The sequence below is a fragment of the Camelus dromedarius genome, chromosome 34 (genome assembly GCF_036321535.1).
Source record: "Camelus dromedarius isolate mCamDro1 chromosome 34, mCamDro1.pat, whole genome shotgun sequence".
In the NCBI taxonomy this organism is placed as follows: Eukaryota; Metazoa; Chordata; class Mammalia; order Artiodactyla; family Camelidae; genus Camelus; species Camelus dromedarius.
The window spans coordinates 10,417,118-10,441,460 of NC_087469.1; positions in this window are offsets into that span (position 1 = coordinate 10,417,118).

Consider the following 24,343-nt stretch of genomic DNA (forward strand, 5'->3'; position numbering starts at 1 on the left):
TGGTCAATGACTGGATTCATCATTTGTTGGGACTCTTTGTGCTGTTGCCATAGGGTTAAGCTGTGGGGGACACGCGTAAGAAGGTGGAATCTCACCAGGAGAGGGTGGGTAGTGCTGCTATCAAAGAAAAAGACGGTCTTCCTGCAGGAACCCTGTGACTGTGAGGGAGACTTAGGTATGTGAGATAGGTCTGAATACTGAGGATTGTAAATGTCCTACCTGGGCTCTTCTGGGTTGATGGCCATTAAAATGGTGTCTTCCCCGTGCAGGCAAATCCAGAGATATGGAACTCTTGGGACCAGTGAGGACGGGGTAGAGCCTCCAAGCCCTGGCAGGCCAGTCACAGCTGGTAAACCAGATGGCCCAGCTGTATCACATTTTCTGTATTTCCCCCTTTGTTATTCCTTAGCTTCTTGTGAAATATTATTTGAACCAAGTTCCAACTTTGTCATCCCTATGCCATGGGGAAGAAAGGAGAATTCCATTCCTCCCTTGAGGCTGAGTGTTAAGAGAAAGCAAGCGAGTGTCAGCAGAAGATCCCAAAGGGAAGATGGCTCTTAGACACAGAGTCAAGGCCCATGGGCCATCCACCCATTGTATCGAGAAAAGCCCTTCCCATAGCCACTTTGGAGGTTCTTCGCCATATTTTTATTAAAGAAAAATGGCATTTCTTTATTGTAATAAAATGTATAAATAGTCCATTCAGAATGATTTTGTTCTTGAACAAAGGAACAATGGGAGGTAGAGGGGGTAAGGGTCAGAGATCACCCCAGCAGATATGCTGGTTCCCAAACTTTTATGTTAGCAGCAGAAACCTCTCTTCTTACAAAAATCTTCTGTAGGGTATCAATATCTAAAACTGACAAAACTGGTTGAAGAGGGAGATGAGGAAAAGTCTTTCCCATGTGGACCCCTTCATCCCAAAGCATCTCTTGAGGCCCTTCCCCAGCATTAATTTTGGACAAAATGGACAAGTGTTAATTTTACTCAGATTCTCCATTTATAGATGAGGGAAACTAAGTTCAGAGAAGTGAGGTGACCTGCCCAAAGACACACAGCTAGTTAGCATACTGGTGGGAATCCAGCCCAAGGGTTCCAAAGGAGAGCTTCCCAAATGGTGGGCCATGGTGCACTGATGTGCTGCTCTTGGATCTCAAAGCTCTGCAAACTGACAGACGAGGGCGGGGGCTGTTGGAGTTCCGTTGCCAAGGTTCCTGGGAGAATAGCAGGAATGGAGCAGGGTTATGACGGCGTGTCCAATGGTCCCCTTGGCAGTGACCCTGAGCAAGTCCATCACACTCTGCCGCACTGATGTGCTAAACATGGTGCAGGAGATGCTCCTGCACATGGATGTCTGCTTGAATTGCCATCTCAGAGCAGGCCATGGCCCTATGGTTGCTGGAGGACTTTTGGCTCCAAGTGCCCACCTGCATGGTGCTATGGTGAGGGCAGGAAGCCTGGGCGGCATTGCTGGTAGCTGCAGCTCCAGGAAGTGGCCCAACTCTCTGTCTTTACGAGTGTCAAGTTCTTCTAAACATTTACAGCTCCTGCGCCCTTTTAGTGGCATCCAAGCCGCAGGGTGACTGCCCTGACAATGCACACACCTGCTACAAATTAGAGCCTCAGCGTTATTTTAAAATACTTGATATGAAAAGGCTGATAGCATTCAAATCCATTAGCATTATCACAAGATATTTTAACATTACATTTGTCAATGAAAGAAAAGGAAGAGCTCTGAGAGTCTTTAAATATAATTTCAACTGCTATAAAATTTTAAATGTGCTTCTGACTTTTGCACATAAAGTTTCTTGTCAATGGAGATTATCAAGAATTTGAAGAGATCAGTACTGAAACCTGGAACAAGAATTACATGGAGTCATTTGAAACATAAAACCAGATATTAAAACTTATGTTCATGGAAACAGTATTAAGTTATTATCTAAAAATTAAGGATGTTTTCCAATTTCCAAAATCTAAATTCTGTGCAGATTGAAATTTTTAATATTATCCCTAAAATGTTGTATTTTTATTCACTCCTTTAACAAATATAGTTTGAGAGCCAGGTAATATTCTAGCTCTGGGGAATATATCCCTGAACAGACAAAGACCTCTGTCCTTGTGGGGATGACAGTCTAGTGGATAGAGGCAAAGAATAAATAATATTATAGCACATGAGGTAATGAACACTATGGGAAAAACTGAGCAGAGTGAAATAGATTGAGAAAACAGGATGGTCAAGACAGGCCTTACTGAGAAGGTAAGCAAAGACCTGCAAAAAGAAAAAAAAAGTGAGCAAAGACTTGGAGGAGGTGAGCAACTAAGCCATGAGGACATCCAGGGAAAAGTATTCAGGCAGAGGGAAGTGCAAGTGCAAATGTCCAGAGACAGAGCAAGCTTGGCATGTTCAAGGAACAGCAAGGAGGCCTTTGTGGCTGGAGAGGAATAAGCATGGAAGAGAGCACTGGAGGTCAGGGAGCTGATGGAGACCAGACCATGCGGGGGCTTGTGGGGCATTTTAGGAACATTGCTCTTTACTCTGAGTGAATTAGGGAAGCCAGACAGAGTTGGTGGCAGAAGAGTGATGTTATCTGACATGCTTTTTAAGGCTTACTCTGGCCACTGGATTGAGAGAAGCCTGAAGGGGTGGAGGTGAGGACAGGGGAACTAGTTAGGTTGCTACTGTAAGAACCCAAAGGAGAGGTGACTTACGGAGTGTATTCTAAAGTTAGAGGTCAGAAGATTTTCTGATGTAGAATGTGTACATACCTATTACATAACGCATATGCAGAATATAAAAGACAGAGTCAAAGATGAAGCCAAAAGTTTGAGTAACTAGAAAGATAAACAAGGCGTTAACTGAGTTGGGAGAGAGGGCTGGTAAAGCAGGTTGCTGGTGTTGATGGGGAGACCGAGTGTTCAGATATAGATACACTATTTTTGAGATATCTGTTATACATCTAAGTGGAAATGTCAAGTAGGCAGTTGGATATAAAAGCCTGGAGTTCAGGGGGATTTTATTTTGTTTTTATCATAATAATATATAATGTAAAGAAAACATAACGGCCTTTTCTCCTCCAAACCATGAATCTTTTTATATATCTATATCCCCACCCTTCTCTCTCAAGTCTCTCACGTTTACCCTAGTGTGCCATCAAGCATTAACATTTTCTACGGAAAAGTTTGGGAAGCATGGTCCTAATAGCATGGCCATTGGCCTGGGCAGCAGGGAGCCCTGAGTTCTAATTTTGCTTTGTTGTGTGTAGAGGCATCTGATTGGCCAGAGTCAGTGGTCTACCAGTTGTTGATATTTTGGACTTCACCCCTAGCAGTGGCAGAAAGAGCACATGATTTGGAGCCAGGAAGACCTGGCTTTGTCCTTGCTCAGACTCTCACCGGCTGTGTGATGGTTGGGAACGCTGGTCTGGTTTGCCAGTTCATTGATTCTTGGCCGCCGATGTTGGGACCCTCTTTCTGTGTTAGGGAACCCATCAGGTGATTCTTGGCAGGACTCGGGAGCAAGGGTGTAGTGGGCACATGGTTCACTAACCTTCAGATGGTACCACTTGGCAATCTGGATTTTAAGACAGGGATGTAAAGACACAGGAAGAGTCTGGAATGCATTTTGGCAGTAGTGGCCGAACTGACATCCAGTGTCCAGTGTGGTCTCCTGACAGACTCTTCCGGGTGTGGTCCTGACCCATGCTCTGCCATCTTGGTTGATGCACATGTTCTAAGCTTCATATACATTCTGTGAGCTATCACTGTCTTTCCCCACATTTCCTTTTCTGTTTGAGTTAGCTAGCCTCAGCTTTTGTTGCTTGCAGTCATGAATTCTGACGGAAAAAAACTGACCGAGGGCAGGCTACTTGCCTTCTCTGAGTTTGATTTCTGTTGTTCTCAGTTATGTCTAAGGAGAGATAATATCCATTACACAGAATTAAATAAGATAATAAAATTTCAAGCACCTAGCCTAGTCCTTGGCAAACAGCAGATACTTAAAGAATAATAGAATTCTCTTTCCCTTGGCTGGCCTTGGTTGCTTCATCTTGGAAGTGAAGATGACAGAGAATGGTAATTCATCTCATTCTCTTGAAATCTCTTAAGAAGACAGCAAACCGGTACATAAGGTCATAAGACACGGGCCTGCTTAAAAAGGCTAGAGAATTGGGTACAGGGTAAAATTAGGGCAGTTGAGGGCTTGCTGGTGTCAGAAGGAGTCTCATTAGCTAGTCCATAACTCAGCAGATCACAGCGTATGTGCCCTTGGTTCCTGAGCCTTCTGCAGCGCGGGGGATGCGGCCTCATCCATCAGCCCGCCTCGCCGGTGCGCAGACAGGAGCTACTGCAGTTGACGGCCTGAGTCAGCCGCCAAGCAGTTAGCTCTGGGCTGGAGGCTGAGGCGGAGTGAGGTGTCGGTTCCACCAGCACCTGGCATCTCCAAGGCTGTATTAGCAAGGGGCTGTCAATCTCCAGGCAGAAAAACAAGAGACAGAAAGGAGAAGAAACAATCAAGAATCAGACAGCAACAAGAGAGAGGGAGCGAGAGGCTAGAGGACTATTTTAAGTAATGTTTGATAAATTACCTGCCTGTCTTGGCCTCTCCATAAAGGAGATGCTGTGGAGTTGATGTTTGCATTTGACAACTCATCAAAACAGCGGGCCATGGGGAGAAGACAGACCAGAGCTAAAAGAGACAGCTGTGTGCTCTCTGAGCCGGGACCTGGGTGGGGGGCCGTGTCCACTGGTCACAGGTTCACATGTGACCTCACATGCAGCACTGCACACACACAGAAATGTCTATCCGCACAGGGAATATGACAGCCATGCTCTTTCTTGTGCACAGGCACACATAAAGCCCATAGGATGCCCGATCCATGCTCCGTGCACTGCACATGGGACCCTGCCCTACCAGTTAAAGGACAATATGGCAAAATGCATTCATTGGCTACGGTGCTATTTCCAGGGAGGCAAGAGAAGATGCCCAAACTGTGAGTAGGCTCCGTAACTTTTGGGGAGAGGAGATGGGAGCACTGCAATTTTCCAGACGTTAGCTGCTCCCTCCTGCATTTTGTATAGATCTTTGTGGTACCCTGAGAAACTCTCCAAAGCCTATTTAATAAAGATAATTAATTAAATTAGCAGTCTTTCATAAAAGGGGTAAGATTGCCATAGGAAGGACGTTTCTAAGTAAGGTCTCTAAGTCTGGCTGGATGCACAGCTTCTGAAATCTCTCCTGTATTTCCTGGTATCTTACCTGCCATCCCTGCCTCCCCCAAGAGAACCATCTGGGCACAAGTTAAGCATGTCAGATTCTCCATCTGTAAAATGGGGATAAAACCACCTAGTTTTATTTGCCTCACAGGATTGTTGTGAAATTAAAACAGGATCAGGTCCATGAGTGTGAAACACACAGGTTGACTATTACAAGAAGCTTCAGGTTGTCATGCAAAATTGGAGGACCTTGGTTGGAGGGCCCACTTTCTTATGACTTAGGCAGAATGCCTAACGTCTCCTTCTCAGTGTTCTTGACACCCGCTCCACTCTGCCTTGGTGTCACGAGGATCCAGTGAGACCAGGCATGTGAAAACGTTTTATAACATGTAAAGCGCCTGCCAGGCAGGACTGCCCTGTTGATGAGAAGGGATCTGGAGAACCAGCCTTCTTCTGGGTGGCGTCGGAAATAACTAGGGCATGGCTGACAGCTGGGGTGCTGGCAATCTAAGATTCAGGAATGCCTGCTGCCCAAGGGGAGCCACACCCTTCTAGTGGAATCTTTAAGAAGTCCAGAGGCAACTAGTCTCTGAAATTTTGGAAGAGGCTCTGTGGGGTTGTGGTGTCCATTTCCTGGACTTCATGACCAGGAAGGCAAGGCTGAATATCTCTTCTAGAAATCCCACCAATCCCAGTGACTGTACAGCAAATCCAGTGTTCACCTTTCCTTCCCTCCCCGTAAGTCTTGGGATTCCCTACTAATAAGATACAGGAGATTTGGACATTCTTGAGGAATACCAACCCTAGCGCCTCTTGCATCACCAGATTTCCAATTGCACGATGCCAGGCGGTGCTTCTGTTGCCCCGTCTGTTGAACGAGGACAACGTCCACGTCTCCGGGAAGCTGTGAATGTTCATCAAGGAAGGCCATGCTAGACTGAGAGGCAGAGCAGGGCCTGAGCCTGGCTCCCCACTGACTGGGGAGCTTGCTGCTACTCCTCAGCCTCACAACACATGAGATTCACTTTCCTGCCTCAGCAAAATGACGAAGGGCTACATGTGGAGGGCCTCTGGGGACATTCACAAATGGCTGAAACGAAAATGTTAAACCCAGGAATGCCATCTGGAATTCCCACATGACAAGTAAACCAAATGGGAATCAGAGGCCTTGACTCAACAGGGCTCAACCCCAGAGCATCACACAGTCCATAAGGCCGTAACCATGGACCAGAAACCGAATGTGCCTCTGCTGTCTTCCGGCCTCTGCTGGCTTTTCTGACCCATGAGACGGACAACCTTGCAATGAGAATGACTGGGAAGGTAAATGAAGTGATGTAAAGGAGGTTCCAGGAGTCCGGCCAGTTTTCCCTGGGCCCCATCCAGCTGAGGGGAGCAGAGCAGTTGCAAGGTGGGGCCGATATGTGGAGGGGCGGGCTGGGGAGGAAGGAAAAAATTTGCTGAACTGCTCCCTCTCATCAGAGCCGTGGCAGCCAGATGTGGGGTCTGGCCAGGGGTCCCTCCTGCTCCGAGCCCTGCCAACACAGATGCCTCTGCTAGCTGGGGTCACCGAGAGGAGACGACCCCTGAGTCACCAAGGAGATGGCAGGAACACTACCTTTTATCTCGGTACTGCTCGCTGCTGTCTTGCCCATGGAGGAAGGCGGTCCAAGCATTTGCTCTTTCCTGAGATGCTTGTTGAGATCAATGCACAGGCAGACCCAGAGGGGAGCCATGTAATGAGAACACCATCTTCTAAGTTCCAAGCTCTCTCCCAGGACTCCAGAAGGCCAGCCGTGGCTGCCTTCCCGGGGAGAGCGCCACACAGATTTCTGCCGTGTTGTTGGGATTTCCACCATCAGTGTCCACTTACTCTTCACCTGGTGGACACACAAATCTCTGATTGGGCTGCAAATGGACGTCTGATGGTGGGAAGAATGCTGAACTTGGGGCAGGGATCCCGGGTTCTAGCCCACCTCAGCCCCTAGCTCTCTGTTAGTGATTCCTCATCTGCAAAATGGGATGAACAGTATCTCCTGCTCGTACTGTGTGGGCTCAAGTGAAAAAGTGCAAAATCACTTTGAATGAAGGAAGAGAAGACATGAGCATCGAACACCTGCCCCACGGCCTCCATGCCAGGTGCTTAACTGCACGTCTTCCCCCACTTATTGGGCGCTTTGCACGCCTGATCTCATGAATCCCCTTGGCAGCCCGATAGGTAGCAGTTCTCACCCCCATTTTACAGATGAGGGCAGGAGCCTTGGAGAGGTAAATAATGTGCTCCAGGTCTCACAGCCAGTAAATCGTGGCACTACGGTGACCTGGGCCTGCAGCATCAGCACCACCTGGGAGCTTGTGAGAAATGCACAACCCTAGGCAGCACGGCCGACCGATGAATCAGAATCCACATTTTATCAAGATCCCCAGCAACCTGTTCTACACCACGCTGATTTTTTTCCCAAGTATTGACATGCAAGCCCCAGTACAAGATGTTGTGAGTGGTAATAATCATCTCTGGAGGCAAACTTTCCCTCCAGGAGGGGTTTCTGAGAAACTCTGGTTCCTGTTTCTTGGGATCACATCCTACCCTCCCTGGCGATTTCTTGGGACATCAGAAGCCACAGGGCCAACTGAGCCACCTTGAAGGACGTGGGCAGCCTGGTCAGCCAGCAGCCCATCCTGTGCTTGCGGCCAATTCTCCTTCCTGGAAGTGAGGCAGGAGAAAGCCTGCCCTGCTAGTTCTGGATCTTGTTTCCCCAGGTGAATTTCTAGCTGGGAAGGAGGGAGCTAGTTCCAGGCCCCAGGCAGAATCTGAAGTGTTTTTCCTCCCCACTTGTTGCTGCAGGCCTCCCACAGGGCTGTGATTGGCCGTAAGGCCGTCTTGCTTGCGTTTAGAAGCCGCTCCTGCCAGGGTGCCCCGTAAGTGACTTGACTTTGACACTGGCACGCGGCTGGGCTGTCAGAGCTGCATCTACCTTGGCCTCGCACGCCTCCCTCACAGGAGATTTCCAGGGACTTAGCTCCACCACCGAGTCTGAGCCAAAATTAACAGAGTCTCCTGGGGGCCCTTAAAGCTCTCTACCCACCTAAACACTCCGGCTCACTGTCCTTCAGCAGATGGGCAGTGGGAGCCGGCCTTCGCCCACCCTCCCTTACCCGCCTCCAGGGCCTCGGCTAGGCTGCTCCCAGCCTTGGCCTGGGGTGACAAGGCTTCCCTCTGCTGTTTGGTGCAGGTGGCTTCTGACACAGAGGGACAGCAACCGGAGAGCACCACAGAAGCCAAGCCTTGGCTAAGGGACTTGGGTACCTGAGCTTCCTCCCCAGGGGCTAAGCCAAGTAGAGTAATCTGGGGGCGGATGACCATGCACCCAGTGGTCAGTGTCCAAGCATTTGAATTGGACACAAGGGCTCAGAAACAGGCATTAGCATTTCACCTCTTTGAGCCTCAGTTTCCCTATCTATAAAATGGAGATAATAATGTGTCACAGCACTTACCCCAAGTAATGATGATTTAATGAGATAATGGATATTTAGCAGATGCTTGACAAATAGGAAGCACTCAGTAAATTATGACTGTCATTATTATTCAGTAGGCCTGCCCCTGCTGCAGAGCATACAAAGTGCAAAGAAACTTAAAAATAGGGGGAAAAGCTTATAAACAGGAGCCAAAGAATGCAGTTGTTTATTCAAAATGCCTATTCTGATACCCTACCGTGAGCAGGGCATTAGAAAGACGAGAGGCATGAGATGTGGCCCTGCCGCGTGTCCTCCCAGAGGGGCCAGGGGGCTGGGAGACACACGCTTAGAACACAGGTTGGTAAGTGGAGTCATCAGGCAGTATGTATCAGGCTAGGAGATTTGGGAAGAGTTCTTGGGGGAGGTGATACCAGAACTCATCTTAGAAAGGAGTTAATGAAGCCAAGACAGCTGGTGGAACAAGGAGCAGAGGCAGAGTGTCACAGGACAGGGCTGTGAGAGTGCATGGCACCCTTGGGGACCTGCAAGCCATTCTTGTGCCCAGAGCCTGGGGTGGGGCCGGCACACAGGCAGGGCCAGATCACCAAGGACCTGGTATATTGGCCCAGGAGTCAGGGCTTTACCCAGAGTGCCCAGTGCACAATAGGAACTTGATAAGTATTTACTGCCACTGATTAAAGTATTTACTGCTGTATCTCTAAAGGATTGTAAGCTAGGGGGTCATGGGGCCGGTTGTCATCAGACAGAGGCAGCAGGGAGGGGCTGGCTAGGAGGGGACCACCCTGGAGGCCCTCCATCCAGTCCAGGAGAGAGTCAATGGGAGGGGGCAGGGGCACAGAGGGCAGGGAGCTGTCATTGTCCCAGCTATGGGCACAGGGGAATGGTGTGATGGAACTGGTGGGGTGGGACAAGACAGAGCTAAAACTTGGTTATGGAGACGTGGAAGAACACCAGCTTGATGGAGAAGAGAAAGCAGATGTCAGCAGGTCTGTTGCCCAGGAAGGGGAGGGAGCAGGCACGTGGGAAAGGCAGGTCTCTTCAACACACGAGAATGCCCAGAATAGGAGGACCAGTGGGAGACATGCAGACCAGGGCAGGAACGAGTGAGTCCTTCAAGTCTGTAGAATATGGGAGTGCCCACAATCTCCCCCAGGAATCAGCTTCTGTGCCCCTCCTGATAATCCTTCTTCCAGTCCGCGCTCACCTGGGCCAGGTGCTGTGCAGGGACTCGGGGAGGAAAGAGAAATGGCCCCGGTTCACCAGGCACTCCCAGGCCAGGAACACTGATAGAACAAGTACTCCTATATGGCCCTATGTTACAGAGGGAAAGACTGAGTCAGAGCTTGTGTCAAGTCCGGAGAGCTGGCTGGGGGCAGAGCCGCAGTTCAGAGTCAATGTTTTGCGGATAAATACTGTAAGGCTTTCAGTACATCACCTCTCACCTTTCAGGGACAGGTGGCTCCTATGAATTCAAGTTCAAAACTCGTTTGGTGCATTTCATCTTCAAGTCTCCTGCTCGAGGACTTCAGCTTCTGAACAGCTCCCCAGAGCCACCCTGCCCTTCAGGAAGTCCCTGATTTTCTCCATATTGACCCCCAGAACAGTTTGAAACCCGTTCTCAGGAGAGAGCAGGGTGAGAGAAGCAAGCAGCCCCATTCCTCAGTGTGTGCAACCTGGAGGGAGATCTCGCAGGATGGGCTTCGGTGCTTCAGCCTTGGTGACAAGCATCCTTTTCATGCAACTGGCAGGGACCAGCATGTGCCCGCTCCATCCTCCCAGACCCAGACAGGGGCCCAGGAGCGAAAGGAGGCCCAGATCCCTCCCGCCTGCAGCTGGTCAGAGAATGAGGGTAAAGAGTGGGAAGGGATGAGGCTCTGTACAGACCAGAGCTGGGGTCAGGGGGACTCAGTGCTGGACAGAAGTGGGGTGCCCTCACCTCTGCCTTCTGCCTTCTGCTCCTTCCTCCTCCCCACTCCACCCTATCCACCCCCACCAGGACAGATCCCCCCCCCCACACACACACACACAGAGGAGGAGATTTGTAACTCTTCACGTTCTGGTGTAGAAGCCAGAGTTCCACAGTCCACCATGGAGGCCCAGGAGGCCTAGGAGGGTGACTCTCTTCCTTGTAGCCGTCCCCAGGGTTGTGGCCCCTCTGTCAGAAAGGATGGGCACTACTGCACCCTCGAGAGAGCAGGGTCAGAGGGGAGAGACTGCTCCATCTAATGCAATGAACATTCTTCATTCATTCACTCTTCTAACAAATTATTATTTAGCACCTACTATGTGCCAGGCATGGGGTTAGTCTCCAGGAATGAACCAGACAGCCTGAGTCCTGCCCTTAGGAAGCATGTACTTCATGCTATTACACACCTACTATGTGCCCTTCTTGGAGGCAGGCAGTGAGACAGGAGCCCTGCCCTCAGGATCTCGTGCTCCAGTGGGAGACTGGGCACACACGCAGCCCCACACCAGGCTGGTAAATAACCCGGCCACCAGCAGGGGCCCAGAGAGGCCGTGCCCATGCGTCACGGAAGCCTCTGCATTCTGAAAGAGGAAAGGTCTCTTCGGCCCCGCTCAGCCACCTACCTCCCTTCTTCCAGTTCCCTTTGCACCAAGGTGGTCTTCCTGATGTCAAACTTGGAATTTTCTAGCTGTGTTTTGAAATCATATGCTGCTATTTTCAATTGCAACGGCTGTTCTGCTGCCTCCAGGGAACTTCTACTTATGGGTGTATGCCAAGGAAAGGGTGCCGGGCCAGGGGCTGGAGGGGCCCTGGGGCTGTGACCCGCTCCACCCTCTATAGAGTGTGACTGTGGGGCAGCATTTGACCTGTCCAGGCCTTCTTTTCTCCATGGGGACAATAATACCTACCATACAGTCCGACACATGGTTCTGGGGACCTCATAAGTTAATAAATGCAAAACAATAACAATCATGATACTATCTGTCCATTGAGTGCTTGCTGCATACCAAGTTCTAGACAAAGTGCTTTATGTGTGTTTTCTCAGGGAATTCCCTCCTGGGCTTGGAAAGGCTGACTAATCGCCCACGATCTCACAGGTAGAAAGTAGCAAGCTTCAGATTTGAACCCAGCTTAATTCCAGAGTCAGATGTCGCAAACCCTCCCCAGCTCCGGCAGTCACCAAAGCTCTTTACAGAATTAAAAAAGCGCATGATGAGGACAGGATGCTCCTTAGAAAATTTCTGAGTGAGAACACTTTAGACAAGGAGTCCAAAAGCTCACATACCTCTTTCTTCATCTCGTTCTGGGTGGCAGCCCATCTCACGCTCCTCTGCCCGCTCCCCATTCCCTCTGCCACTGAAGACGGGGTGGGATGTCCAGGACAGCCAAGCTGCTGTTGTGAGATTGCTTTATTTTAATCACAATTACATCTCCTCAGCTACATTTCCATCCACAAACCATCAATATTGCAGGACTATTGCTCAGCCCAGGGTGGCAGAGGTGGCCCCCTCCGCATCTGAGCGGCAGCTTCCAGTTAAAAAGTTCACCACAGAAAATTTGATGCTTAATAAATTGGAGCCTTCCCTGCTTTAAGTCATTTTTAAACCACGATTGCTGTACAAAATATAATTATTACAAACTGGTCGTTTGTAACAGAGAAATCTCATTAAAATGATTCCATGCTGAAAAGGCAGGTGGGAGGGGGTGGCAGTGGTGGGGGGGTGGGGGGTGGGCTGGAGGAGCGGGAGGCCTGGGGAAGGCTTGGAAAGGGCTGGAGGATGCTCTTAATTACAGATTGATTATTTCTGGTGATTGAACACAGAATATAATCAACTCAACATTTTCAGACCAGAGAAGAAGGGGTGGGGACAGGCCAGTGACAAGGACTGAGGAGTCTTCCAGGTCTTCTTTTATTCTGAGCTGAGCAGCTGGCTAAGGGGTGAGCCTGTGGGAGGACTGGAGGGGCACAGCTGGAGTGGCACCAGGCCTCCCCTGTCGAACTCCTGGCTGGTCCCTGGCCCAGAATCGGGGCTGCAGAATTTGCTGGGGGCAGAAGAGCTGCTTGTTCATCCGTACAGGAGAGTGGCCGCACTGCTGCTGGAGCTGGAGCTAATTGTCAGGGAGACAGGATGTTGGACTTGAAATCAAAGGGGTCAAATCCCAGCTCTGACCCTTGGGAGCTGGTACCCATGGGGAACTGACTCCCCCTAAGCACCCAAGCCTCAGCTTCCTGGTGACTGACAAGGGTCTGGTCTGGCCCTCCCAGCCCTGCAGGGCTGTGGTGAGGCTCACGCAAGACAACGTATATGTAAATTACTGTACCTGGCAAAGAACAGACTCTGGAAAATCTGTCCAACCTAAATTTCCTGACAAAGATTGGGAGATGTGGAAAGCAGCTGGCAGAATGACATTTCCTTCCTGGGAGAATGTTGGAACAAGACAGTGACGCCTCTCTAAGGAAAGGTGTGGGGAGGCCCTGGGTGGTCCTCCCAGGGTGCGGGCGGGAGTGGGGGCCTCCAGGAACACTCTGTGTCGGCTGTGCAGTCACTGCTCTGGAGCCGGGGCTGGACTCCAGTGTGTTTGTGGGGTTGGTACATTCACTGCCAGAGGCTGCTCCCACCCTGGATGTTCATCCTTCTTCTGCCGCCTGTCCAGTAGGTGTGCGGGGAAGCCACAGGCCCAGCTCCTCTCTGCTTGTCTGGGAGGCAGCCAAGGAAGCCTACCTGGGAGAGCAAACAGAAAATCTGAAGCAGCATGCCTGTCCTAGATGCCAGCTCCAGGCCTGCAGGGACAAGTGCCTTAAGCCCTTCCCCAGCCCAGCTCTGTGGCTGTGCTCAGTGTGGCCCAGGATCCCCCTTCCAGTCTCTTCGACTTAGCCTCTCCCCTTGGAGTCAGCTGAGCTCTGTTCTTGGAGATCTTTACTAGGAAGCTCCTTGCTCCTTCCTGGCTCTGGGGAACCCCTGCTGGAAGGAGCTCCAGGCTCCTGCACTGGGCTGGGGGCTGCAGAGAATACGCGTGGAATCTCGGGCCATTGGGGCGGCTATGACAAAACAGCAAGGACTGAGCGACTTCACAAACATATACTTCTCACAGCCCCGGAGGCTGACAAGTCCGAGATCAAGGTGCTGGCGGCTTTGGTTCTCGGTGAGGGCCCTCTCCCTGGCTTACAGATGGCCACCTTCTTGCTGTGTCCTCACACAGTGGTGGTAGAGAGAGAGCTCTATCTCCCTTCCTCTTCTAAAAAGGACACTAGTCTCCCCATGGAGGCTCTACCCTCCCAATCTCATCTAAATTTAATCATCTCCCAAAGGCCCCAGCTCCTAATACCATCACACTGGAGGGTAGAGCTTCAACACACGAATTCGGAAGTGGGGGACACAAGCATTTAGCCCATAACAGGTGGCCTCAGTCCTCCTTAGAGTGTTCCTGTGAGCAGGTGAAACCCAATCCCAGGGGACAGCTGCTTTCACACTCCGGCCCCCACAGCGGACAATCAATTCCTTTGCAAGGAAGGCCTCCCAACCCCAGCTGTCTGTGCACCTCCACATCACGGGCGGACAGCATGAGGTCATGGATGTGAGCACAGGTGTGCACACACCTACACATGTCCTGCACCTTCTCGAAGCTTCCTGAGGGCAGGGCCACATTTTCGCTCACTCCCTGTCCCTAACGCCCACTCTGCCTAGACACAGTGGGGGCAAAGATCTTCCCGGGCACACTCAGACCAGACCTTCCCCAGCCTTGAGAAGGTCTCTTAATCTCTCTGGGCTCATCTTCCACTTCCATCAGTTGGAGATGATAATAGTAACTGTTTCGCTTACTTAAGGAGGACGAAAGACCTGCAAGCTGGGATATTACGGTCGTGCTCAACATCATCCTTATTACTGACTGGCCCAGGGTCATGGGGGGAGCAGTGGAGTGGGAGGGCATCCTCCCAGTTAGAGCTCTTTCCTCAATTTTTTCAGTCCTCCCTGAGGATTGAGAAGGAGGTGTTGAGTCTCTGCCAGCCCCAAGGGTCCCTGCCTTCCGCATGTACTCCCCAAGCGTGGCTCTGTGATTGGCCGGTCAGCCCAGCCCCCGACAAGCTGTGCAGGTTCAGAGTGGGTGCTATGGGTGGATGGGCAGCCAGGAGCTCATGAAGGGGCACCTGTGTGCGTGTTGGTGGGATGGCAGGTGGCTATGCAGGCGGAGGCCTCTGTTGCTGGAAAATAACTCGGCCGCGCAGCGGTGGCAGGGACAGACATACCAGTACGTGTAGCCTAGGGTGGGCTGCCGCCTGAGGGTTGCCAGGGAAACCATGGCTGCAGGAGCCCCCAGCCATTCGCCTCTTCGCCATGGAGACAGCGGGCTGGAGGCAGCAAGGGTAGCAGAACAGGTGTCCCCCACCATGAGCTTCGGGGAAGCAGCAGCCCCCACACCTATTACTGGGGGAGGGGGGCAGCCTTGGGATCAATTTTCCGATTATACAACCATGTTCAAATGTCAATTCCTCCTCTCCAGCTTGTGGTTTTTCTCCCTCACTTTCGTCGATCTATCCCCCTCCTCTCTCCTATTCCTGGCTTGCATTTCATGTTAGCACAACACTGATCTTTGAAGAATGAAATCTGGCAGCAACTGAGTGTCTAATGTGACCTCATCCTGTCAGGTGTTTTCAAGAAAGGATACGTCCTGAAAGGCAGGGATTTGGGGGGTGGGGGCCATGCACAGGGTGAGAGGCCAGGAAACCAGCTGTGGTCCGTGTGGGCTCTCCAGATTTAAATGGGCTGCCACCCGTATGTGGGGGTGCGGGGGTGCAGGGGTGCAGGGTGGGGCAGGGAGCTCAGTAAGACCTCTGGAGCCCTGCTCAATACCATCTCTAAGGAAGACCGTTTGCATGGGCCAACTCTGAGAGTTTCCAACAAAGTCTTCAAACTTTCTCTCATAGCATCAGCATGCAAGTTCCTTTCTACTTCTGGGGCCCCAGGAGGTGACTGGTTAAACACTGGGCTGGGAGGACTCTGTTGGAGGTTACCCTTCTCAGCCCCAGTCTGCAGGCAGGTCTCCTGCTCAGGGTCCAGGACAAATGGCTCCCCCTCTCCAGGGTCCACCAACCCTCTCGCTGCAAGGTAAGCCTCTCTCTAGGGAGAAAGGCATTCACCAGCTCCTCAGAATGAACACCCAGGCTTGTGTAAGAAGAATGACCCTTTCAGCCTTCTCCCCATCCCTGCCCTTTACTCCAGTCTTTTCTTGTTTCCCATACCCCTAAGACTTCGTTCATCTAGAAGTGGTTTTTGTTTCTTTATGTTTATCATGAGTCATTGGCTATTTATCCAATTAAGTGGAGAATTAAGAGCCATTGACTCTTAAAACCCACCAACTTATAGGCGATGGTTCCCCTCATCAGCTCCTAGGTTCCAACCTCTCGGCTGTCACCAGGCCAAGCCCACCACCTCCTCCAGCATGGCCCCCACTCCTCAGTTTGGTTCCTCACCACAGTAGCATCCATGCCCCTTCCCCCTCCTACTCTGGGTACAAGGTTGCTGGCCAGCACACCCTGCCCACTGGGCCTGCTCCACCCAGCCCTGGCCAACTGTCCATCTGTTAGGCTCCCTGACTTGTCTCTGCTGTTTGATGTTCAAACCTTCGCCTGTGACAATCATATCTGAACATTAATAATGCAATAATGGAATAGTGACTGGAGAGACACTTGGATAATCAGCTAGCACAGGCTCATTAGTGGCACAGAACAATCACAGCGATGTAATAACAGATCCCAGGAAATTTCAATTAAACCTGGAACTTTGTTAGGGTTTCATTTTATTTTCAGCACGGCAAAGGACAGCGTAATTGCAATCAACTAAAGCCAATGCAAATCTCTTCCAAAAGAGACCCCTTCCCCCGGGTATGCAAGGGAATTAAGTCCTGCTCTTCCTTAGCTCCTGCCCGTCTTAATTCTGAGCCATTTAATGAACTCCTTCTCTGCCCTGAAGAAAGTTCCAACCGAGTCGCTGCCTCCTCTTAACAACAGGATCATTCTGGCTTCTGGCCGTAATGGTAAATATGACAAGGCTAAGAACTAGCATTTAGTGAGGGCTCGATGTGTGCCTGGCACTGGGCTAAGCTCTTTGTATGGCTCATCTCATTTAAAACTCACTACAGTTTATTGAGGAACTGGTGAATATTATCATCATTTTACCTATGAGGTCACTGAGTCTCAAAGCTGAGAAAGATGCTCTGAGCAACACATCTTGTAAATATTAATGGTGCAGCCAGAATTTAAGCCAGATCTGCTTAGGACCAAAGCCCATGATTGTTTTCTCATTTACACCACACCCCCCCCCCACCTTCTCCCCTCCCTTCCTCCTTCTCTTTCTCTCCCCTCCCCTCCCTCTGCATTAGGTATTGGGGGAGGCTAGAAAAGGCAGAAGGATAGGGTAACTCAAGGACGGTCCTCCTAAGCATCTCCACGTCGGGTCCTTGGTGTCCAGCTTAGGGTGGACAGCTGCAGAGATTTTCCAAGAACACTTTCCCTGAATGCTTCCCCCAGATCAAACCACCTGGTCAGAATCTCTGGGAATGGGGCCCAGGCACCTGTGTGTTTTCAAAGCTCCTTAGGTAATTTTGAAGCCCACTGTGCTCAAAACCTCACCCTGTGCTTCTCCACTTTGCTGGTGGGGACACGGATCTGGGCCACTGGTCTGCACCCCCATGGGTTTCAGAGGGAGAGTGAATCAGAACAAGGCTCCTTCTGAGAAGGTATGTGCTAACTCCCCTCCTATGACCTCACTTCCAGCTTCCATTTCTTCATCTCTGACCTGAAGGGTGGGGTCGGGCCGCCTCTCAGATGCCTTCTAGCTCTGGCCACCTTTGGCAGGAACAGTGGTTTCCCAGAATGGGCAACACCCTGTCCCAAGTCCACGAATTGCCACAGGCTTGCAGGGGAGGGAATTCTGAGTGAGGAGTACCTTCTCAGAATCCCTTAAATCAGTTTCTCTAAAGTCAGATCTCATCGTTTCGTACTTGCCTTTAAATTGACTCACTTTATTTACGTAAATGTTTTTTAAAACTAAAATTTACATCATTACCGTATATGGAAAGCCATCTCCCCTGCCACAAATCGAAGGTAAAATAAAAACTTTGCCATCTACCTTCATCTCCTACATCATCAGCAGTGTACAGACCACACTGGCTCCAATCTTCTCTCCCAGTCAGCAACTCCTTTCTCTAAGCGTGATCCTGACAGCTAACTGCCTCTGGTCAAACTGCCGGCCCATGCCACTCACTCCTTCAGGAAAGAATCCAGGGAGGGGCTAAGTCTTGAAGGATGGAATTGTCTTTTCAGTCTTATGGTTTAGGAAGTTTGTCCTTTCAGGGGGATTAAGTTCTAAGACGGCAGCATTACCCTTCTCTGGACCTCAGTTTTGACACCTGCAAAATGGGTATCATGAGACAGAAGGCACAGCTTCAGTTTCACAGTGGGATGAACTTGCTTTCTCCTCCTTCCTCAGCTATTATCGTCACAGGGGCAGGGGCAGAGCTTACGGAGAGCAAGAGAAGAAAGGATATGATGTGGTTACCAGAGGAACTTCAAAAAGGAAGTCTTTGCACTTCAAAGTAATAACCTCTCCAAAGTACCACGAGACACCTGATCTACCACCATTGGCAACTTAGTGTTTCTGGGTTTAGAGTCCACTTAGACTATTAGGGGCAGATTTCCTCATCTGTAGACCCTTGGTAAACCTCAGCTGGGCACTAAAAGGGCTCTGACTGCCCTCATGGAGCACCGGTCCAGCCTCGGGCAGCCATATGACAAAGGTGCACGATACACGGTGCTCAATGCCAACTCCATTAGGTGATCACAGGGCAGGAAGGGAGGCACTCATTACAATTTCCCTCCACAAACTCCCTCCTCTCACCCCTTAACCCGAACAGTGCCTGTACCCACCCTGCCTCAAGTGTGAGCACTCTGTCTTGTCTATTTGGGGTCCACTTGTGAGTGGCAGCTTGCTAGCAGTTAAGAGCACTGGCTTTAGGGCCCCAAACTTAAGATTTGTGTCTCTTATGCAAAGTATGAACCTTTCTCAGCTTCAGTTTCCTTATCTGAGAAATAGGGACCCTCTAAGGATTATGTGAGATGCTGTCCGCATAATGCTCAGCAGAGAAAATGAAAGAGTTTGCCCTCCAGAAACATTACTTGTAGTTATTACTGTTTTTTTTTTCTAGTAGAAATTCTAGTTTTGGAACAGGACAGACTTGGTTCAAAGGCCATATCTACACCTTGTTATGCGTATGACCTATGAGCCTTGAGTTCTCATCCGTAAAGGACATTAATGGTGGTCTCTCAGGTGAGGATAGGAAAGCAAAATCTTAAGGGCTGCCCACCTCCACCCACCATCTTGGGCTAAGGGGAGGGCACAGGCCCAGCCAGCACAGGGCGAGTCTGGACTAGAGGTTCGGGGTTTTTCTGAGCGCCCCCTCCCCATCTACTCTGCCCCACACCCAGCCAAGAGCGGCCCTTCTGAGGTGCTCTTGCTTTTTAGGGGTCATTCTTATCATCACCCTGAGCCCCATGTCACTGAAAGGACAGACTGGTCCTCCACTGTAGGATCAAGGCTGGTCACCCAGTGTGGACAGCACTGCCACTCACTGTGACAAGGGGGCGTGTGCAGTCTGGTGAGGTGGGGGCAGCTGCTCCATGCGAGATCAGGGTGGAGGGTGGTGGGAAGGTGAGGAAAGGAAGAGAAGAGAGAAAAGTTCCCCTCCTCTCTCCTTCTCTCCATCTGCTTTCCCTCCCTGCTCATCTAAACCCCCACCAGCTCCTCGAAACTCTTCGAGGGGCAGCCATGGCACATAGGAGAGACTGGAAACTCTTCATAGAAAACGTCTGTTTGAATTCTGTTTCTGCCATTGCCAGGTGAGGCTGGAGGTCCCTACTCAGAGTTGCTTCATTTATAAAGGGGGATAGTGAAGTCTCCTCCTAGGGCCACTGTGTGGAGTGAATGAGAAATTCGCAGAGGTGCAGACTTCTCTGCTTCTTCCCTTCCACTTCGTTTGAACCCACAACTTTTCAGGAGCTACAAGATTTTCCCTCCCACCTCTGGGCCCCTCTTTGTCTCCCAAGCTAAGACACCCCTGACACCACGCACTTGGGCAATGCAGAAACAGAAGCAGATTTCAGGTGTCATGAACTCTGGAAACATTAAGACATTGATGATGTAATTAATCAGCCCTTCTCCAGTGTCTCAGGTCAGGGTAGACCTGAAGCCCCCTTTCATGATGATTGGAGAAGGGGGAGGTGATTCTTGCCCCAGGACCACTTACATTAGAGCACGTGGACGAACACAGGGTGCCTCTGAAAGTCACACCACCTGCCTTGTGCTCCTGGACCAGGACATGCCCTCTCCTGCCCCCGCTGGAGCCACAACCCCCAGCCTGGCATTTCTGGCCAGAAGCTGCCTGTTCTCAGTCCACCCTGCAGTGCCCCATACCCCATACAAGCAAGAGCCTGTTTGAACAAAAATCCTTCAGCAATTACCTGTAACAAGGAGATGGAGAGTGCTGAGGACAGAAAGAGGAATTTATTTATTTGTTCTCCGTGCTTTGAGTTAGTTTTTGAATTGTCCTTCTGTAGATAAAGGCATCTCTCCAGCAGCTCAGCCCCAGATCACGGCAGCTAATCTACATCCGGCGAATCAAAATAGCCTCCAAACCAGATGGAGACCCAGAGCACACCAGGAAAGCAGAGCCGGTTCTGAGTGCTGAAAGCGGGGATTTAAATAGAGTCACGTGAAGCCTTCTTGGGATTTTCTGGGGCGAGAGTGGGGGACAGGTATTGCCAGGACTAGGAAGATGCAGGGAGGAGGGAGGCAGAAGTTAAGGGCGGGACGCAAGAGTTCACTCTGGCACCTTCCCTGTAATTTTCTTCAAAGCCTTGAGTGGGAGCAATCTTCCCTGGGGGTCAGGGTGCTCCTGTGTCTGCAGTGCTCAGATTGGAGCAGAGGATGGAGGTTTTGCACGTTTCCCAGAGACAGTATAAGGAAAAGCATGGGCTTAGGAGCCAGACCCAGTTTCGTGCTACCCATGAAAACTTTGCATGAGGTCATTTGCCCCCTTGAGCCTCAGCTTCCTGGTCTGTAAATTGGGATTATGGTATTTATGGCTTTGATGAGGCTTAAGACAAAGAATGTGAAGCATTGTGCTATAGACTGAATGTTTCTGCCCACCCCCTAAATTCGTATGTTGAAATCCTAACACCCAAGATAGCAGTATTAGGAAGTGGGGCTTTTGGGAGGTGACTAGGATATGAGGGGGAGCCCTCAGGACTGGGATTCCGTGTTTTTATAGGAGAGATGCCAGAGAGCTCCCTAGCCCCCTCTGCCACTTGAGGACACAGCAAGAAAACAGCCGTCTATGAACTAGGAAGCCCACTCTCACCAGACATCAAACCTGCCAGCACACTGATCTTAGACTTCCAAGCTTCCAGAACTGTGAGAAATAAATTGTTGTTTAAGCCATCCCAGTCTATGGTATTTTTGATACAGCAGCCTGAACAGACAGACACACCCGACCTGGCTTGGCATTTTGGGAACTAAACAAATTGTCCTCTCTCCCTAGACCCCTTCTCCGGAATCCCCTTAAGGGGGAGGGTATTTGGGGGGCATTGTCTAATTTTGCCTGATGGAGGAGAAGTTCAGTTTGGGTCCCCACACAGTCTGGACACAAACTTCAGCCTCAGCCTTCTCTGGGCCAGCCTACCCCATCCCAGAGCTCTGGTGTGGTTCCAGGCTGACAAATGAAAGTTCACTCCTGGTATCAGAGTCCACTAGAGGGAAGGGGCCGTGTCTGTATTCTCACCACTGTATCCCCAGGGCTGAGCACAGTGTACACAGTAGGCACCCAGTAAACACCTGCTGATGCAGTGACTGAGTAAGTGAGTGATTCCAGAAAAGAAGGAGGAGGAGGAGTGTCAGCATGAGTGCAGACCCTGACCGCGGCCAATGACAGAGATTTGGAACAAGGGAAGTGATTCTTATGGTGCATTGCGGGAATTTCCCAAAATGCCCTCATAGGACAGGTGCCCTAGCCCAGCCCTAGCCCCAAGTTTGTCTGAGTCCCTGGCTCAGGGGTCCCTCAGAAATGAGCACAGCCTACCTGCCCTGTCTGAGGCTGTCTCCTCTGTCTTAATATAATCATCTTTTTTCTTTTTGGTTTTGGGGGGGGGTCTGCGCTCCTAGTGGAATGGGGGGTCTGCGCTCCTAGTGGGATGGGGGGTCTGTGCTCCTAGTGGAATGGGGGGGTCTGTGCTCCTAGTGGGATGGGGGGTCTGCACTCCTAGTGTGATGGGGGGTCTGCGCTCCTAGTGGAATGGGGGGGTCTGCGCTCCTAGTGGAATGGGGGGTCTGCACTCCTAGTGGGATGGGGGGGTCTGTGCTCCTAGTGGGATGGGGGCTTCTTGAGGGCAGGGAGAGACTTGGGAAGCTCTCATCTTGACATAAGGCTTGCCAGGTATTTGGGGAAGGACAGTCAGGAAAATGGCGGGAGTGGGTGGGTGCCAGGGGATGCTTCAATGGGGACAGGGTTCCTGCTGGTCCTGGGCAGGGCAGCATGGAGGGTGAGGGTAGCCTGAAGCCCGGCTCCCACTACAGCCAGAGCATGACCTGTCTGGGGTCTCCCTCCTCCCTTCTGTATCCACATCCAGCCTGATGCCTCACTCCTCCCTGCTCTCCCGGCTGCACCTGCCCTCTTGCCCCGGTCTGGCCGCCCGCTCACATGTTTATCAGGCCCAGTGCCCTGAGACCACCGGGACTTAGTGAGCTGCCCAGTTGCTGAGGCTGTCTTTGATCCCAGCAGTGCAGCCAAAGAAATCAATACAATTAATGGAGAAACTCTGGGTTGTGATGGGAGATTCGGGATGGACCTGGCGACCATGGGACCGCTTGCCCACCTGCTGGGGGTGGAACCGCAAGGGCACAGCAAGCACCTTCCTCCTCCGGGACTGAGCCCTGTGGGGGAGCTGAGAGGTCAGTCAGGCCCTCAGGGGGCTCACAGGCCAGGGCTGGGCTAGAGCCAGAGATCAGTGACACCCTCAGAGGGCACAGAAATGCTAGAAGGGAGAAGCTCAGCCAATGCAACATAGTTGAAGTGTACTGGGGAGCGAGAGGGGGCAGAAGAGAGGGAGATGGGAGGGGCCGGCTGGCAACAAGAATTTGAGGAGGACACTGGCATTCGAGAGCCCAGGGACAGGAGCAGCAAGATGCCTGTGAGCCAGACGGTGTGGCTTCAGCAGACTGGGAACTGATGAGCAGTGACACACTGAGAAGTCTGAAGGGATGGAAGCCAGCAGGGGGCATGTCAGGGCTTACTGGGGAGAAGAGACTGAGAGAAAGGAGCCACAGAGCGACCTGCCGGGCGGTACTGTCTCATCACCCCTGCCGGTCCCTGCTTGCCGCACTCCAAGCTCGGCTGATGCACTCTGTCCCCGTCCAAGCCCCCCACCCACGGGCAGGAGAAGAGCAGGACTCGGTCAATAGTTGCATCGGCACCAACTGGCTCCATTTTCCAGGCATTGCGTTCCTGCCTCCCTGCTCACTCACCAAGGCTCCTTGTCTCCACTTTATACTCAGCCTCCTCCCACCCAGCCCTCTGGCTGCGAACCATTGGGTGCAGGGGCCTCCTGCAGCTCCGGGCTCCTAGGAGGCCAAGGCCAGCACAGTACAGGCTTCTCAGCGCCCCAGCCCTTCCTGTGGGCTCAGCCTGGGCACAGCTGGTTCCCAGAGCCCATACGGTGGGGGAGTCTGTGATGGCTGCACAGGGAGGCCTGGCCTGCACTCTGGACCTGCTCGGGACCTGACTTCAGACAAGACCCTGCTCCCCCCAGGTCCTGGGTTTTCACTTACAAGGTACAGCGTGGTAACACTTGCCCTGCCACCTTACAGGACTCAATGGAAACCTCGAGTGAGAAAACAGATGAGAAAATCCTGCGTAAGTTGCTAGATCTACGTAGTTATTAAAGTTGTGTGCACACACTTGGCGTGGCTCCTTACTCCAGCCCATTACATGGGAGCTTCATCATAGGGGCCAGGAGGACCCTGGATGCTCAGGAAGAGGCGTCCTCTGACCCTGAGAGCATTCATGGGTCGGGGTAAGGGGCAGGGCAATGTCAAAGTAGAGTCATAGTAGGAAACATCAAAGAAACACAGAGAAATACACCAAAGAGCTCTGTAACTGCCGCCCCTCCCTCTGGTCCGTGAGTGGGGAATTTCGTGGTCCCAACTGAGATCCTGGACCTTGGTTGGAGGTTGGTGACCCATCCTAGGGGGGCACGAGGTAAGCTCAGCAGCCTCAGCCCCATCAGTCCAGGGTAGGGAGGGAGCAGGCTGGGAGGAGGTGGTCCTGCATTAGTCGGAAGACAGGGCCCCTCTGTCCCTGGTCAGGCCCTCAGGCAATCGGGGCCAGCTTTCTTATGGTCTGTGGGTGTCCTGCACCCTGGCCTGGAGCTCCTAGGGTGAGTCACATCTGGGCTTTCAGGCCACCGGCTCTCACACCTGGGAGCAGCAAGAGCTCAGCGTTCTGGGCACCCTGACAACAGCACCATGGAACAAGTCTGAGTAGGCAAATGATCTCCATCCTTTACTGCTTTCTCCCCTTTCCAGCCACCCCTGGGCCCCTCGCTAATAAGCAGGAACCACTACCCCACTGTGGGGGGAGGGGAGG